Here is a 17,830-nt window from a genome sequence, read left to right as displayed (position 1 = left end):
TGGCAGGTGCTCGTCTGAACTCCAATCTCTGGTCCCCCCTCACCAATCTTTCATGAAAAACACCCGTCTAGCTGAATCCACTGTGAAAAATTTCCCCACACTCTATATCTGTGCCTAAATCAAAATGCGGATTCCATGAACAAAGCTTCTTTTTTAGAACTGCACAGCTGTGGAACTCTGTTCCGTCTGCCTGCTTCCCACCGGACTACAACTTGGATGTCTTCAAGTCCAATGTTAACAAATTCCTAATGAACCGCCCCCTTAAGTAAACACTTCATCAAATCTCCACACTAACGTAATATACTTGCAATAACCCTTATCCCTGAGTGGCTTCCGGGCCTTGATAAGTGGTGATTACTGTGTAAAAAAAAAAAAAATGAACAGGGCTTCTTTCTTAGAACTGCTCACCTGTGGAACTCTATTCCGTTTGCCTGCTTTCCAGCTGACTACAATCTGATTGTCTTTAAGTCCAATGTGAAGAAGTTCTTATTGAACCATCCCCCTAAGTAATCCAAGTTACAAAATTTCCACTAATATTTATTACGCTAAAATCACAATGACTAATGTATACCCATTAACCCTTATCCTCAAGTGGTCTCTGGGCCTTGATAAGTAGTGACCCCCATGTAAAAGAAAAAACAAAAAAATCAGTGAAATTGTTTTCTCATTGAATCATGGCAATACTTTTTTTTTTAAAGGAGTCACCACTTACCAAAGTCCGGGGTCCACTCGAGGATAAGAGTTTTTAAGTGTACACTAGTCAATGGGACAACATCATAATAATCATTAGTAGTGGAAATTTGGATTACTTAAGGGTAAATTGAATTACTTAAGGGGACGGCTAATCAAGAACTTGTTCATGTTGAACTTAAAAAACATTTTGCAGTCAGCTGGAAAGCAGGCAAACAGAAGACAGTCCCATAGGCATGCAGTCCTAAGAAAGAAACTTTGTTCATGGAATTGACGTTTAGGTTTAGGAACAAATAAAAGTAGGGGAAATTATTGATAGTGGTTTAAGGTAGACTAGTGTTTTTCGTGAAAGTTTGGAAAAGGTGGACTATGGATTGTAGCTCATACGAGCACTTGCTATGAAAATAACGATACAGTAGAGACAGGCTCGCAACATATTTTCCGTGGCTGGTTACCTTTAATGCATCTAAAACCAAACACCTTTCTTTACATCATCAACGCTCTGATCCCTATCTGGCATCAATTGAAATGGATGGCTCTCGTCTGGGAGAAGCCCCATGTTTTGACAAGCTTCTGGGCTTGACCTTCACTCCTGATCTGAAATGGAACAGATACATCAAGTCTGTTGCCAAGGTCGCTGGAAAGATGGTGGGATCCTTCTATCGCTCCAGAAGATATCTCACTACTGATGCAATTCTCTATCTATATAAAAGCCAAGTACGTCCAAGGATGGAATACTGCTGCCATATCTGGGCAGGAGCTTCTAAAAACAGCCTATCCTGCCTTGACAGAGTACAAAATAGACTTCGTGGCTTAGTGGGGATGCCCTTTTCTCTTCCCTGCAACCTCTCTCCCACAGAAGAGATGTTGCAAGCCTATCTTTGTTTTATCGTTATTTCCATGGCAGGTGCTCGTCTGAACTCCAATCTCTGGTCCCCCCTCGCCAATCTTTTACAAAAAACACCCATCTAGCTGAATCCACTGTCAAAAACTTTCCCCACTCTTTATCTGTGCCTAAATCAAAACGTAGATTCCATGAACAAAGCTTCTTTCTTAGAACTGCACGCCTGTGGAACTCTGTTCCATCTGCTTGCTTCCATCCTGACTACAACTTGGATCTCTTCAAGTCCAACGTAAACAGATTCCTGATGAACCGCCCCCTTAAGTAGACACTTTGAATATCCACACTAACGTAATGTACTTACAATAACACTTATCCCTGAATGGCTTCCGGACCTTGATAAGTGGTGACCACCTTGTAAAAAAAAAAAAAAAAGGCTGCAGGGAAGAGAAAAAGGCATCCCCTATTAGGCTACGAAGTCTATTTTGAACTTCAGTTTTATGTAATATTCCAGTAATATTTAACTAATTGCGACATGACAAGTAAGTAGACACTATTGATTTCAGTCGAAATTGACATTATAAGTAGTTCTCATTGTTTTTTTGAATGAAAACTGAAATTTTCGACTGTTGGATTATAAGAAAGAAAAGCGAAAAAATTGACCAATAACATTTCAATTTTATATAGACATAGTCAAATCACTGTGAAAAATAAAGTTGATGTTTTTTAAACTAATTAAAGTCTATTAAAATCCAGTATTTTTGAACAAATTTTAGTTTTTCCAGAAAACCTCTGAATTTTATTATATTGAAAGCAGAATAATGTAATACTTTTTCAATATTTCTAATAGAAGTTTAAATTTTTCCAAAAAAAAACAATAAAGTACCAATTTTGCGAAAAAAAAAAAATAAATAAAAATTGTAATATTTTTTCAAAATATTTTAGAGTCAATTAAAACTATTTTTTGTGCCTGAATAAAATTTAGGATGATTTGCTATAAGAAGATGCAAAAATATTAGAATATTAATCCATGAATTTCAAATAATTAAATTTTTTATGACGAGTCGATAAATGTAATTCACTGAAGCCATCTTGGATTGAAAGCCTTTTAAAACTATGGAAACTTAATCTGATTACAAAAACCTAAACTAAAGCTGCTTTTGTTTTCTGATATATTTTTTACATCAACTATAAATTTGTATTATATTTTTCAGTTTTAATATCATTTATTAGTTTGCTCTAATAGTTGTCAAATTTGTCCTTATATTTTCCTCAAAATTTTTTTATTTCTTATTTTATTTAGAAAAAATTCAATTAGTTTCATAAATTGAATTTATTTTTAATTTTATGAAATTGTTTTCCATCAAGACAAACTTTGCAACCAATCTCCATTTTATCCGCCGCTAATTGTATATCTTTTGTGTAGATGATGAGTACTCACGTGTCTGGGGAAGCATTCAACTAATCCTACGCGGGCGGCCATGTTGCTGAGTATTTATAGATTGTGAGGAGTGGTGAGAGGAGCTTTCCCTTTGTTATAAAGGTGGCCTCAAACCACTCTGGCTCGGTGTGGCTAACAAGTGTTACAAGTCGCTCCTCCTGCTGGCAGTTCGGTACTTAATTACTTTCTACCGTCTACTCCTACCTATATACCTCTACCAACCTGCTCTTCTATTACCTGACCCTGAGGAAAGGGCCGCAAGGGCGACTCCTTTGCAATCCAGCGTGATCCTCCGCTCGACTTACCCCCCCCCCTCAACGGGATTTTTTTTTTTTAACACTTTTGAACCAAAATCACCTTTCCTCAAAAAGAGAACCATTTTAAAACATACACCTAAAATACAAAACAAAAAAACAATTTTATGGAAATAAAAGTTTTGCAAGATGACAACAACATTAACAAAAAACAAAAACAAAAAACAAAAAAAAAGCAGGTAATTTTATGCTTGAACATGTTCAGCAGCACTGCTTTGTGCTTTTCGTGTGCTTCGAACTCTTCCTTTCAACTCCGAATTGATGACTTAATTTTGAAATTCTACAGGTGATTTGTACTAATTTGAACCCACTACCCAAATTTCATAAATGGTGAAAAATTTATTTGAGTATCTTTATTTCATTTATTTTTCTGTGATGTTCTAAGAAGCAAACGGAGAAGATGCGGTTAGAGCATTCTTTGTTTACATATCAACCAGAAACGTTGGCTTATTTTGAAGATCCAAATTTAAATTAAAGGCAATTACAATGGTTCGGACGCGCCTCAGTTTAAAAATTAAAAGAACGGCAAAACAAATTAAGTAGTACTTACGTTTTGTTTGGCAATCTTCTTTTAAAAAAATAATAAAAACTAATTATTAGTAGTTGTGTTAATTAAAACGTGACTAGATTGTGTAAAATTCAAATTCAAGATGGCGACTAGAAAGTAGGTTCGCAGAAAATTAAGACTAGAAAATTTTAATCAATCATTTCAATTTCGAAACAGGGTAATTTAATTTCATGAATATTAGAGATAAAAGGGTATCCCCTAGTTGTGCGTGTTCTTTTTTTCTTTTTTTTTACTTCTGATTTCTGCTGACCGTTCTGATTTACGGTGAATGCACTGGAGAAGTACCTTTTGTTTAACTTTAATGTTTATCTAATTTTTTAAAATAGACAAGTGAACTTGGCGGTTTTTCAGAATGATTGCACTTATCAAAACATATACTTACTTTGAAATGTATTTTAAAAGATTGTGATAATTTTTACTTACCGGGACTCGATGTGGAGGGAGGGGAGGGGTGAAGCACTGAAGCAGAAGCAAAGCAATGGAATTCTGTATGGCAGTCGTTCAAGAAAAAGGTTTGAAAGTGTTTGGTCGACTGCTTTAATAATAGTGTTTGTTTGTTTGTTTTTTTTGTCCACTCACGTGGATCGGACTTGACATTTGCATAGAATCGACTAGTGGGTATAAAAACACCCCCTATCGGTGATATTGTTGGTTGGTCTTTTTGTTTTAGTCCAACAACCCGTTTCATAGTTACTGTTACAAAGACGATCTGTCGTTGTAAGCAACGAGACAATTCGTTGCAACTCCTGTTGATAAAGAAAAGTCGGGAAAGCACCACGTAAGGTAAGGGTTTCATTGTTTTTTCCTTCTACGTCGAGTTCTGGTTTAACCAGTTGAGTTGCAGAAACGCCCCCTCCCCCTTTTAGTCGGTTAAAATCCGACACTTTACAACGAATTGCAAAAATAAAAAAAAAAAAATAAAAAAATGAACGACCCTGTTACTTGAAGGGAACTAGAGAGAAGGCTGGACCTTCTTCAAAGAAAAATAAGGATGACTGTGGTTGGGGATGTAAGAAGAACCTCTGTCCTTGAATGTGTTTTTATCCTTTGAAAGGATATAGAAGGATAGCTAGAGGAGCTAGAGGGTGTGTCTTGGAGTATGGAGTAACAACTTGCTGCCGAAGAGGAAGCTGAATCGCTTGCCAAACTATTTCAGGCTTCTTTTAAATTTAAGAGAGAGGTGCGACACCGACTGGTTGTTGTACGGGCAGTCAGTGAAGAAAATACTACAGAGGTCCCTATAAAAGATAGGAGGTCCCCCAACGTTGAACCAACCTTCAACCCTCATAGTCAGGAAGCCACTAGTATCCCAGACCCAACCAAGTCCTTCAACCCAACCGCACATTCTTCCTTTTCAGTAGAACCTTTTAAAATCAAACTGAAAGGGCCACATTTCAGTGAAAGGGATTTTGAAAGAAATAGAAGTTTTAAGGACTTTCTCACCAAGTTTGAGAATTGTGCAATGTCAATACTATCGGCAACAGGAAAGCTGTATTTTTTAGGTGTTCTCTGGAGGGTAGAGCCCTTCAACTTATTGACCACCTTTCAGTTTCTGAAGACAGTTATCCAGTGGCTCTAAAATTGTTGAAGGGATAATACTTGGATGAGGAAGAAATATGCGGTGAAATAATCCAACGTATATTAGATTTTCGCTTGGAGAATCCTGAAGATTTGGTGGGGTTGAAGGACTTCATGATAAAAACGCAGGCGGATGTATGGGAACTTAGAGCATCATACAGCTGTGATTTATATGATGACATGTCGGCAAGTACAATAATAATTTCTCAGGTATTGTTTGCAAAATTACCACCCAACATAAAATGTGAACTGATCAGGATTGCTGGAAAAACATACCCAACCTTGTTAGCAATCCTGTTAAAGACACCAGAAATTATTAAGCGGTTTTTGATTAAGAAACCTGAACAGCACCCTATGGCTAAGCCGAGACCCTCACCAAAACTTAGGAAAGAAAAGGAAAATGAATTCCATTCCTCCCTGAAGGTTTTCAATACTAAAGTGGAATCAAAACCACAAAAATGTGAGTTTTGCAAGAAGCATGAGCATCTTTCGGAAAGTTGTCCCTACTACATCTCACATGAAGCCCGAATTACAAGGTGCAAGGAACTTTGGATGTGTTTTAGATGCCTATAAAAGACACATAGGGGAGCAATGTGCCCTTTGAGAACAGCTAGAAATAGTAGCTGTAGCAGCTGCACTGTTAAGGGCCACGTGACAGCAATGTGCCCAGACAAGAGAGGCAAGGTGCGTGTGGACACCTGTTTACATACGAATGATTACAGCTACGGTTTCATGTCGCCAGTAATTAGCATAGTGGTAGGAAAGGGAAATAGTCAGTTGGAAATAAATTGTCTCCTGGACACCGGAAGCCAAAGGATCCACTTGGATACCTCTGTGCTGGAAAAACTGAATTGCCTTTCTACAGCTAAAGAAAGTACGTTAGATGTGAAAACCTTTTGGGGCTCAGAAACAAGACCTTTTAAGGAGGCCTCTGTGGAATTAAGACTTATCCCTGAGAAAGTTCACACTCTTCAAGTTCTTTCCTGTGAATTGAATCTTTCACATGAATTACGGGAGCTTCTGCAGATAGTTAAAAACTTGAAATGTCATCGATTGGCAACTAAGTATAATCCCAGAGACAATTGTATTAAAATTGAGGGGTTATTGGGAATTGCCGCAATTCAATTCATAGAACCGTTTGAAATCGGCCTCTGTATGTATGGAGCTGCTTTTTCCACTCCGAAAGGAGTTGTACCCTTTGGCAATTGCCGTTGCTTCATGTATGAGAATCAACTAAAACCAAGGTACAAAGTAGAGAGAGAGAGGCAAAAATTAATTATTCCTCTTTGTTGGAAAAAACACCTCCACTTTCAGAGTATAAAATTAATTTTGTGCTGAACCCAGTGGAGAAATACCTAGACCCGTTAAAAGCTTGGTTTGAAGAAGGAAACGTCCAGAGAGGGCTGGAAAGTATGTTTAGCATGGAGTCACTAGAGTTACCTGTCACAGAGGAATTCTCCACCGTGGATGAGGAGATGGTACAGAAGTTTAGGAACTCTATATCCTACAGAGATGGCCGATACCATGTACAGCTGCCATGGTATGAAGACAAAGTGAAGTCTGTGCCTTCTAAACACAATGCCGCTCTTAGAATACTAGAAAGAGTACTTAAAGACCTGGAGAAGAAAGATCTCTATGATCAATACTTAGACGTCTTTAAACAACAAGAAGACGAAGGAATTATAGAGGAAATAACAGTGACCCCAGAAGAATTTAAAATTATATATGGATTCCGCACAAATCGGTACTCAAACTGGCTGATCAGACGACCACGAAGGTTTGACCTGTATTCAATTGTTGCTACAAGGGGGCAAATTCTATATCTCTGAATGAGGCAGCCTATCCAGGAGTCAACTTAATGGGAGACATGTTGGAACTGTTGATTCGCTTTAGGGCCAACAAATATGTGTTATTGGCTGACATAAGGAAAGCATTCCTTATGATTCTTCTAGACCTGAAAAAGGACCGCAATCGTTTCTGTTTCTTTTTAAAGAAAGGTAACAACTTGCATTGTTACAGATACTCTACCATCTTATTCGGTTTCAATGCAAGTCCCTTTATATTAAATTATGTTTTGAAATATCATGCAAAAAAGTTTCCATCAGATCAATGTTCCCAGGTACTCAGGTCGAACTTTTATGTGGACAATATGGTGAAAACAGGAAATGACGTAAATACTCTATCTACGTTATACACAACGGTGAAGGAGCGACTGCACGAGGGTAACTTTGAGATACAATCCTGTAACTCCAACAGTGCAGTGTTGCGAAAAAAGATGACGGCAGATGGAACTCTGTCAAGGTTTGATTCTGGTGTAGAGAAAGTTTTAGGGTATTTGTACAGCCCCCAACATGATACTATGAAGGTCTGTACACATCAATGCGATGTAACCGCATTAACAAAATCGAAAATGCTGTCAGAAGCTTCCAAAGTGTTTGACCCCTTGTCTCTTTGTCTTCCAGTAACAGTGAGGAGCAGAATGCTGATAGGAGAACATTGGAGGCAAAAGTTGGATTGGGATGATGAAGTTCCAGAGGAGTAAAAAAAAACAAAAAAACATGGAAAGCTCTGGCGAAAGACTTAACAGAATTGGGCTCTATATCATTTCCAAGGAGGGTCCAAGACGAAAATAAGCTGTTACAGAGAGAGAGAGAGAGAGAGAGAGAGAGAGAGAGAGAGAGGGAGAGAGAGAGAGAGAGGTGAGTAAACGTGGAGGTAGACACGTTTACCAGAACCGAAGGTCAGCTGACCAGATTACGTAGATGTGACGTGGTCAGGTTGGAGATCGGTGAGATTTGATTTGGGCTTTGAAGAAGACGGACGGTTTTTCCGTTGTCTCCCCCTCTTAACTGGGGAGGGGGGAGACGAACGCTGACGTGTGTAGAAGAAGAACCCACACAAGCCGATTTCACTTCCACTTCTGCAGGACCTCTGGGGAAAGTGAAATAAAAACTATAAAACCCATTCATCGTCTTGGAGTGATAAATTATCGTCAAACAGGTATCAAGTCTCCCTCCAGGATGAGAAATTTCCAGATGGTCCAACATCGAAGAAGCAGAGGTAGGTTCTGAAAATACATGTCACACACACGATTCCCTTTATGATAATCAAACACACAACCATTTATATTAGAGACAATCATACGCACACAGAATCCTTTTTATGTTATACACCAAAACGTAAATGGTGCCTTCAATGATAACCAATATATATGCATGTCTGTAATTTGGTGCCGTAATTGACCAGACCACCTAGCAAGGGTGGGTTTAAAAGGAAAAAAAGAAGAAAAAAAAAGGACTTCGGTTGCCACGGGGAAAAAAAGAAAAAAAAGAGGACAAGAAAAACAATAAAATGTATGGAAAAAAAGAAAAAGAAAGAACAGTGGAAAAAAAATACAAATCAACACACACAACGTAGGGTCCATTAAAACACTAGGCGAATTAGAAAAATAATTAAGAAAAAAAAAGAAAAAAAAGAAAAGCAATACACACGTACAACCTTTTCACGAAGAAAGGAAAGGAAGACATACAGACACACAGATGTAAAACTTTATATATAGAAAATAGTTTTAAAAAAATGTTTATCGTATTAGGAATTAGCTCGTTATGAACGAAGAAAAATATCACTTAATGTAAAAATTAGAAGGGAAAAACAAAGAATTGCCTTATTCTGTCTAAAGCAAAGGACCGATGAGACAGTAAGAAAATGTAATGGGAACACGCACAAATGAAATTGTTTGGAAATGTGTCAATCATAACTTGAAATATTTACACCGTTGCAAAAAAAGAGAAAATGGCCATCGCTTGTCTTTAACTGGGTTAAAAAAAAGAAAAGAAAGAAAAGAAAAAAAGAATTGATGCTCTTTTTTTCAGGCGAGACTGTTCTCTAAATCGTGAATATTGCTTTTCCAGTTTTAACGACATTTTTGAACATTTTTTTTAAGGACTGAAGAAGGTTGTTTTATGTAATTAGAAGTTAATGTTCATTGTTAGAAAAATGTGTATTGATGATTTTATATTGTATTATATAATGTATAATTGTTGTTTTCCAGTGGTCTGCAAAATAGTAATGAAAAAAAAAAATCAGAAGATTAGATTAAGATAAAATGGTCGGTCTAGTCAAATTAGAATTTACAAAAGGGGACAGGTTTAAATTTACGTAGGCGGTTAACTTTTTTTTTTTTTTGGAAGAGGTTCACAGGACCCTGCAAGGGGGATTTTTTAAATAGGTTTTCGATTATGAAAAATGCTATTTTCGCCGTCTGTATGTAGCTTGATTAAGCTGACCGGTGTGACGGTTGAAAGATCAAATTCTTCGCATACAATAAAGACTGGAGGCTGCATGCCTATGGGCTTAAAAGGCTTGTTGTAGCTGCAACGAGGGTGCGCGATAGAATGCACCCACATAGATAAGCTTGCAGATAGGGCCGCCTGCGAGCTTCAGCTGATTGAAAATGCCCAATCTTGGGAGTAACAGAACTTCCAACGCAAGAGCGGACGTGTAGTGATGACGTGGCCACTATGTAGTGAATCTGAAGGAGGAGAAAGAATTAAAAAAAAAAAAAGATAGAATATATGCCGCTGTTACGTAAGAACTTAAGTAAAAAAATCTGACGAATGAGATGTCGGCAAATTTTTTTTTTTTGAGATATTGGCATGGAATGGCTGAATGAGAGCTGTTAACGAACATGAGGTTACTTTACCCACATCCCTGAATGATGCCATATGGGCCGTTAAAAAAAGGGTCCGGCCGAATAAATTATTTAAGACGGGAGACATAGAAAAAACAATATGAAGAAATGAAAGAAAAAAGTGACTTTGTGATCGCTTATAGGATATTTTTGTATTTTTTTAATTTATTATTTTTATGTAATTGATGTGTTGTCAAACGGTATTGGCAGAATTTTCTTGTTCTTTGGCATGTATTTTTTTCGCAGAATGGGGAGGTGGAATCTTTGCTTGTGGGGTCTATTGAAAGAATGATTAATAAAAGAAAGAACGTGTTGTAATTAATTAATAATCATAATAGTAATAAGATTTAAACAGTGTAATAAATAATAATAATAAAAAAGTTTCGGAAGAGTCAGAGGTTCAGTCGGTATTAATTTTAATTTTCGAAATGTAGAATAAATTTTCTATTCGACATGAGTGACGTTTTGCCCGCATAAGTAAGGTAGAAAAAAAAGGATAAATATAGGGTTAAATAAACTATATGAAGAAATGAAAGAAAAAAGTGGGGCGTGAATGGAATTTAATTTCTGTGGCAAGCATGTTAGAATTTTGGAGAGGTGTTGAATTACATGGGTAGTTATTAATTTCATTATTCTCGAGAAATGATTCGAATTTTATTTTTTTTTATCGTGATTTCTATTGATTTCGAGTAGAATCAACATGGAGCAACTTTGAGTACTTTATGTGTGGAAATCCGATGTTTTCCGTGAAGCTATGTGTCTTCAAGGCAGGTTGCGCTTACCGACTTTGGAAAAAAAAGAAAGTTTTTTCTTACATAGCAGTAAACGGAATGTATTCTGTCCAGCGTGAGCGGATCTAGTTGTAATCAACTTCAGGGAGCAAATGAAATGCCCTCTGACATGGTTTAAGGGGCAGAGGGGGTGCAATGGCTGACGTGGCCATTATGTGACGAATCGCTCAAGAGAAGATGAATGAAATATGTATGCTAGTACTGAGGAAAATAGAAGGCTACCCACCATAAGGAATGTTAAGAGGTTTTTTGTTTCCCACAAAATACTAGTAATAAGTGTAGGCTTATGATGAATAGGATAGAGCTTGGGATGGAAAATTTTTTTGTGTGTGCTACCTATGGGAAGAAAGGCTGATCTGTAAAGCCAAGGACGATGATAGTCCGTTTTGAAGAGGCAGATGGACCTCGATTTTATTATTCGGTTGATTGCCGAGAATTTATCGATCACGCGTAGTGTCGACAGGAGTAAAGGATGCTCCTGAAATTCTGATTTAAATTATGAAGAGACCATGGGGTCACAGGGAGTTGTTGACCTCCGAGGGCGCAAGGATTAGCGCCACATGGTATTATTTGTTGATATTATTTTACTTAGTATATTGAATAAAGGTATGACAGTTTTCTTTGCCAGTGGGGTGAGCATATATATCCCATTCTTAGTAAATGTGGGAAGTAGAAAATGTATGCCTTCGCCATACATTTTGATAAAAAGGGGGGAAGGAATGTTACAGAGAGAGAGATGTTACAGAGAGAGAAAGAGAGAGAGAGAAGGAGAGAGAGAGAGAGAGAGAGAGAGGTGAGTAAACGTGGAGGTAGACACGTTTACCAGAACCGAAGGTCAGCTGACCAGATTACGTATATGTGACGTGGTCAGGTTGGAGATCGGTGAGATTTGATTTGGGCTTTGAAGAAGACGGACGGTTTTTCCGTTGTCTCCCCCTCTTAACTGGGGAGGGGGGAGACGAACGCTGACGTGTGTAGAAGAAGAACCCACACAAGCCGATTTCACTTCCACTTCTGCAGGACCTCTGGGGAAAGTGAAATAAAAACTATAAAACCCATTCATCGTCTTGGAGTGATAAATTATCGTCAAACAGGTATCAAGTCTCCCTCCAGGATGAGAAATTTCCAGATGGTCCAACATCGAAGAAGCAGAGGTAGGTTCTGAAAATACATGTCACACACACGATTCCCTTTATGATAATCAAACACACAACCATTTATATTAGAGACAATCATACGCACACGGAATCCTTTTTATGTTATACACCGAAACGTAAATGGTGCCTTCAATGATAACCAATATATAACAAAGCACTAAAATTGTTCCTATTTTGTGATGCCTCCAAAAATGCATACGCCTTTTCAGCATATGCCGTATAGGATGAACAATCAGCACTGGTGTTTGCTAAAGCCAAAGTAGCACCCTTAGAAGGTAAATCGTTCCCCACTTTGGAGCTTTTGTCAGTATTCCTGGCATTGAAATGTTTTCCCTTTATAAAGGAAGCCTTAAAGAAGTCCCTGATAGAAAAAGTATATGTTCTAACGGACGCTCAAGTGGTATTGGCTTGGATAGTAGCCAAATCGATAACCACAGAAAATATCTTTGCGCGCAACAGGCTGCAAGATATAATGCAAATGTCGACAACAATCAGGTGGGAGATGAAGTTGGAGTTGAGTTTACAATACGTGCCAACTAAGGAAAACCAGCTGACTAAGACAAGAGGACTAACCTTTAAAAAATTAAGGAAAACCTTTCCTATTGGTATGAAGGCCCTGCGTGGATAAAGCAGGAAGAAATTCGGTGGAACAGGGTCGAGTTAGGTTGCCTCTCCGAAGAACAAAAAGAATGCGTTCATCCTGCAATGAATTTGCTTATGAGACATAGAAACAAAAGTCCCCCTATGGTCTCTGTAGAAAGATTGTCCAACTTCAACAGATTAGTTAATGTAATAACTTTGGTTTTCAAGTTTGCTAACAAAACGTTGAAGAGAGGTGAGGACAATCACCTTCTGGCAAAAATTTATTTGATAAAATTAATGCAAAGGGAATCTTTTGCCTCAGAGTTAGATTTTTTGTTGGATCCTGGATGGATATATTTTTTGTGTTTTTATTCAATGTAACATGTTTATTCAGCTCGAAAAATATACAGTGTTTCCCGATGTATTGGAAAATTCAAAATGGCGGTAGACTCTCTCTTTAACACGGTAAGTTTGGGAAAAGGTGTTATAAATAAAAACTAGACAAAATACTGTTGGAAACTGACTCAATATATGTTACCGTGACATAGGTTGACATATATTTGGTGTTTTTTTAATAGTATTTTGTCTAGTTTATTATTTATAACACCTTTTCCCAAATTTACCGTATTAAAGAGAGAGTCGGCGCCATTTTGAATTTTCCAATACATCGGTAAACACTGTAGGTTTTTCGAGCTGAATAAACATGTTACATTGAATAAAAACGCCAAAAATATATCCAGTTTGGCAGAAAAGTAACTTATCTTGCATTTGTTGCATGAACAGCAACAGGTGTTACACCGTTTGGAGTAACGCCCCTTGGAGGTGACCGGTGTAAAAGAGTGTTAAATAAAGATGGTTGCCGAGTAAACACAACGACTCGTTTTATGTTATATTTTATCCGTGGGCATTCTCACACATGAAACATGGTGGCAGCGGTTGGTCGGTGGGATGTACAATAAAGAGAAGAAAAAACAAAACGGTGGAAAGGTAGCAGAAAAAGAAAAAAAACAGATAAGTAACGTTTAATTTTTCGGTGTGAAAATTACGACGCCACGAGGTGGTGAGGAAAAAAAAATGTCGGAAGGGGACATGAGTGCAATAAACAGACCGGTAGCTGGTATAAGACCACCACCACCCCTTTGTATGGAGCAGAATTTGACAGAGAATTGGAAGCTATTTAAGCTGAAACGGCATAATTATGCTATTATTACGTATCTGACAACCCAGTCGATACAATATCAAACTGCACTTTTGCTTCATACGTTAGGGGATGATGCTTTGAAAGTGTACTACGGGTTTCACTTTTCAACGCCCGAAGATGAAAGAACGCCTACGGAAATTATTTAGGCGTTTGATAAATATGCTATAGGGGAAACAAATGAAATTTACGAGCGTTATGTTTTTCACACGAGAAAGCAAGGAGAAATGGAGACCGTTGAATCTTTTATTACGGCACTTCGGACGTTAGTAAAAACGTGCAATTTTTGTGACAGTTGCGTTTCCTCAGTACTCAGAGATCAAGTAGTGCTGGGAATACGTAACTCTCAGACACAAGCTGAGTTACTTAAAATAAGACAGCTGGATTTATAAAGATGTATAGACATTTGTAAGCTGTCTGAAAATACTACGTTACAAGCCAGTATCCTAAGGCCTGAGAGAGTGAACCGAGTGGAGTTCAGACACAAGAAAAAGCCAGGGGAAAAAACTGTGAGAGAATGCAGAGCGTGTACACTGCAACATGGACCGAACAAGGAAGTATGTTCTGCATTTGGCAAGACATGCTACAACTGTAATGGAAAAATCATTTTCCTGCGAAATGCAAACTAGCAAGGAAAAAGAAGGTGCAGACTGTCAAAACGCAACAATACGAGGATCAAGATGACAGTAGTAGTTCTTCAGACTATGGGCAGGTAGACAGTGTAACAATAAAAGAAAGAGTTAACGCTGTGAATCATGAGGTGATAAAAGCGAGAATGATGGTGAAAGGAAAGCCAATTATTTTTCAACTTGACAGTGGAACATCAGTAAACATACTGAATGAGAAGCATGTAATGGGGAAAACACTGGAGCCTTCAAATAAGACACTGGTCATGTGGAATAGAACAGAAGTGAAGCCATTGGGAGAGTGTCGAGTCAAAATGATAAACCCCAAAACTGGACAAAAATATGCAGTTAAGTTTGTCATTGTAAAAGAGCATTTCCATCCTTTACTGGGAGCAAATGAAATTTAGAAGATGGCACCCATCACAATCAACCAGGACTAATTCAAAATGATAGCCAAAATTTCCCAAGTGGATAAATCCAGCAGCCAGAACTCTGACAGCATTATAAACGAGTTCAGAGATGTATTTAAGGAGGAATTGGGTCAGTTACCTGGAGCGGTACATTTGGAGGTGGATACAGCAGTAACACACAATGTAGCTGCAGCACGAAGAGTGCCAGTCGCACTGAAAGACAAATTAGAAGTTGAATTGGAGAAACTGGTTAAAAAGAAAGTTATTGAACCAGTAAGTGAGCCAACTCCATGGGTAAGTACATTGGCATTGGTGATGAAGAAAAATGGAAATCTAAGGATTTGCATAGACCCAAGACCACTAAATAAGGCTTTGAAACGGGAACATTTCCAACTACCTACATTGGATGATTTGCTGCCAGAACTGGCTGACAGCAAAGTATTTTCCACCCTGGATTTACGAGATGGATTTTGGCATTTGAAATTGGATGAAGTCAGCAGTCGTTTGACTACATTTACCATGCCATTTGGTCGGTTTCGGTGGAAGGTTTTATCATTTGGGATTACTCCAGCTCCAGAGATATTTCAAAAGGCCCTCTTTAACAATGTATGGGATTTAGAGGGTATGATCAACAAAGCAGATGATCTTCTGGTGATTGGGAAAGGTAAAACAATGGAGGAAGCAACAGCTGATCATGATAAAAAACTGAGAAAACTGTTGCAGAGATGCCGTGATCGTGGGATTCGATTGAATGCTGGAAAATTGAACCTACGACAAACATCTATATCTTTCCTAGGTCACAGGATAACCAGTGATGGGTTACTTCCTGACCCTGTGAAGGTAAAAGCTATAAAAGAAGTGCCATGCCCAACAGATGTTAAAGGCTTGCAAAGATTGGCTGGATTTGTTAATTACTTGGCAAAGTTTCTGCCACATATTTCCGACGTGACAATTCCGACAATTCGGAATTACATGTGCCATGGACGTGGTCCCAAATTCATGAAAGAGCTTTTGAAAAAATTAAAAGGTTAGTGAATGAGGCACCAGTATTAAAATACTATGAACCCAACAAACCTTTGGTCATTCAATGTGATGCAAGTGAGAAAGGTATGGGGGCTGCACTACTGCAGTAAGGTCAACCTCTAGCCTATATCAGCCGTGCGCTGACTGACACAGAAACCCGATATGCGCAAATTGAAAAAGAACTGCTTGCAGTAGTCTATGCTACCGAACGGTTTCATCAATATACGTTTGGTCGACAGATAACGGTACTGACCGATCATAGGCCATTAGAAGCTATCATGAAAAAAGAGTTAGGAAAATGCCCCAAACGACTGCAAAACATGCTGATGCGATTACAGGCTTACGATGCTACCGTTCTGTATCATCCAGGTAGGAAGATGTTCCTTGCAGACACGCTATCAAGAGCATATATCCACGTAGTGAACAGCGAAGATATGGACAATGAAGATGATGTAAAGGAAACCGAATACATTCCTGTAACAGAGAGGAGGTTGCTTGAACTGCGCTCAGCCACAAAAGAAGACCGAAGCATGCAGCAAGTAATTGTGGAGGGATGGCCAGACGAAAAAATACATCTTGACCCAGAGGTGAGACCGTTTTTTGGTATACGAAATGAAATGACTGTACAAGATGGGTTAATTTTCAGGGGTAATCGTGTAGTGGTTCCAATTATCCAGCGGGCTATACTGAAGGAGAAGCTGCATTCTACACACCTAGGAATAGAAGGATGTTGCAGAAGGGCAAGAGAATGTTTGTATTGGCCAAACATGAACAGTGAGATCAGAGACTATGTTTCAAAATGCCCCACATGCAGAAAATACGAAGTAGCCAATCCAGCCGAACCATTAATGGCTCATGAAGTTCCTGACAGACCCTGGGCGAAAGTGGGAGTGGACCTGTTTAAGTTTACATATAGAGACTATCTTTGTACTGTGGATTACATGAGCAACTTCTGGGAAATTGATCATCTTCAAAATACAGAAGCTAAGACAGTAGTAACCAAACTAAAACATCATTTTGCACGACATGGAATACCAGATCAGGTGGTAACTGATAATGGGCCTCAGTTTAGCAGCCAGGAATTTTCCACCTTTGCTAAAAAGTGGTGTTTTATACATACACCTGTCAGTCCGTACAATAGCAAGGCGAATGGAAAAGTGGAATCTGCAGTAAAAATGGCAAAGAACCTTTTCCGGAAAGCGATGGAGGATAAGACTGATCCATACCTAGCAATGTTGGATCATAGGAATACACCATCTAAGGGTCTCTTATCACCAGCTCAGAAGCTGATGTCAAGGAGAACAAAAACGCTTCTCCCAACTAGAGAGGAGTTACTCAGACCAGAATTCGCCAAAAACCTAAAAAAGTGTGTCAAACGAGACAGCAGGAGACAGGAACAGTTTTTTAACCACAAAGTGAAACCACTTCAACCGTTACACCCTGGAGATGTAGTACGGATGAAACCCCACATAAAGGGTCAGAGAGAGTGGAAGAAGGCAATGGTATGGGAGAGACTGGATGAGATGAGCGGTCATACAATATAAAAGTGAATGGGAGCTATATCGACGGAATAGGGTCGACTTAAAAAAAAACTGCAGAAGCACTCCCACTTACATCGTTGATTCACCAGCTATGCGGAGTGGCGAGTGCAGAGCGAAATAGTCAGGAATGAAGGTAACGGCATAGAAGAGAGAGATGACACAGGCCAACCTGGGTATGAAGGTGAATTGGGAGAGGGAGTTAACCCGACACCACCCCCAATGATATCCAGCCCCAAACAAACAAAAGCAAGCCTACGGACAACACGGTCGGGAAGAGTAGTGAGAGATTCTGTAAGATTCAGGGACTACGCGAAATAAAGTAGGGAAGGGCAGAATAATCCCTGTTAGGCAGGAGGGTAGTCTGCCCAATGAATGCCTAG

General features: G+C 38.6%; 1 protein-coding gene across 4 annotated transcripts in view; it reads right to left on the bottom strand.

The window, feature by feature from the left end:
* The window catches only part of LOC145291136 (uncharacterized), a 91,545-nt gene that overhangs the window by 17,587 nt on the left and 56,128 nt on the right, over positions 1-17,830 (bottom strand). Inside the window, exon 1 of one of the 4 annotated variants that reach the window (XM_080136656.1) lies at positions 3,837-4,075. The exons of the other annotated variants lie outside the window; for them this stretch is intronic. The gene's annotated coding sequence lies outside the window, so the exon portion shown is untranslated. Of the gene's footprint in view, positions 1-3,836; positions 4,076-17,830 lie in introns of those variants that run through there. 4 annotated transcript variants of the gene reach the window in all.

This window comes from Euprymna scolopes, chromosome 12, assembly GCF_053919585.1.
Source record: "Euprymna scolopes isolate OS-2025 chromosome 12, ASM5391958v1, whole genome shotgun sequence".
NCBI lineage: Eukaryota > Metazoa > Mollusca > Cephalopoda > Sepiida > Sepiolidae > Euprymna > Euprymna scolopes.
This window is presented reverse-complemented; position numbering and strand designations above follow the sequence as displayed.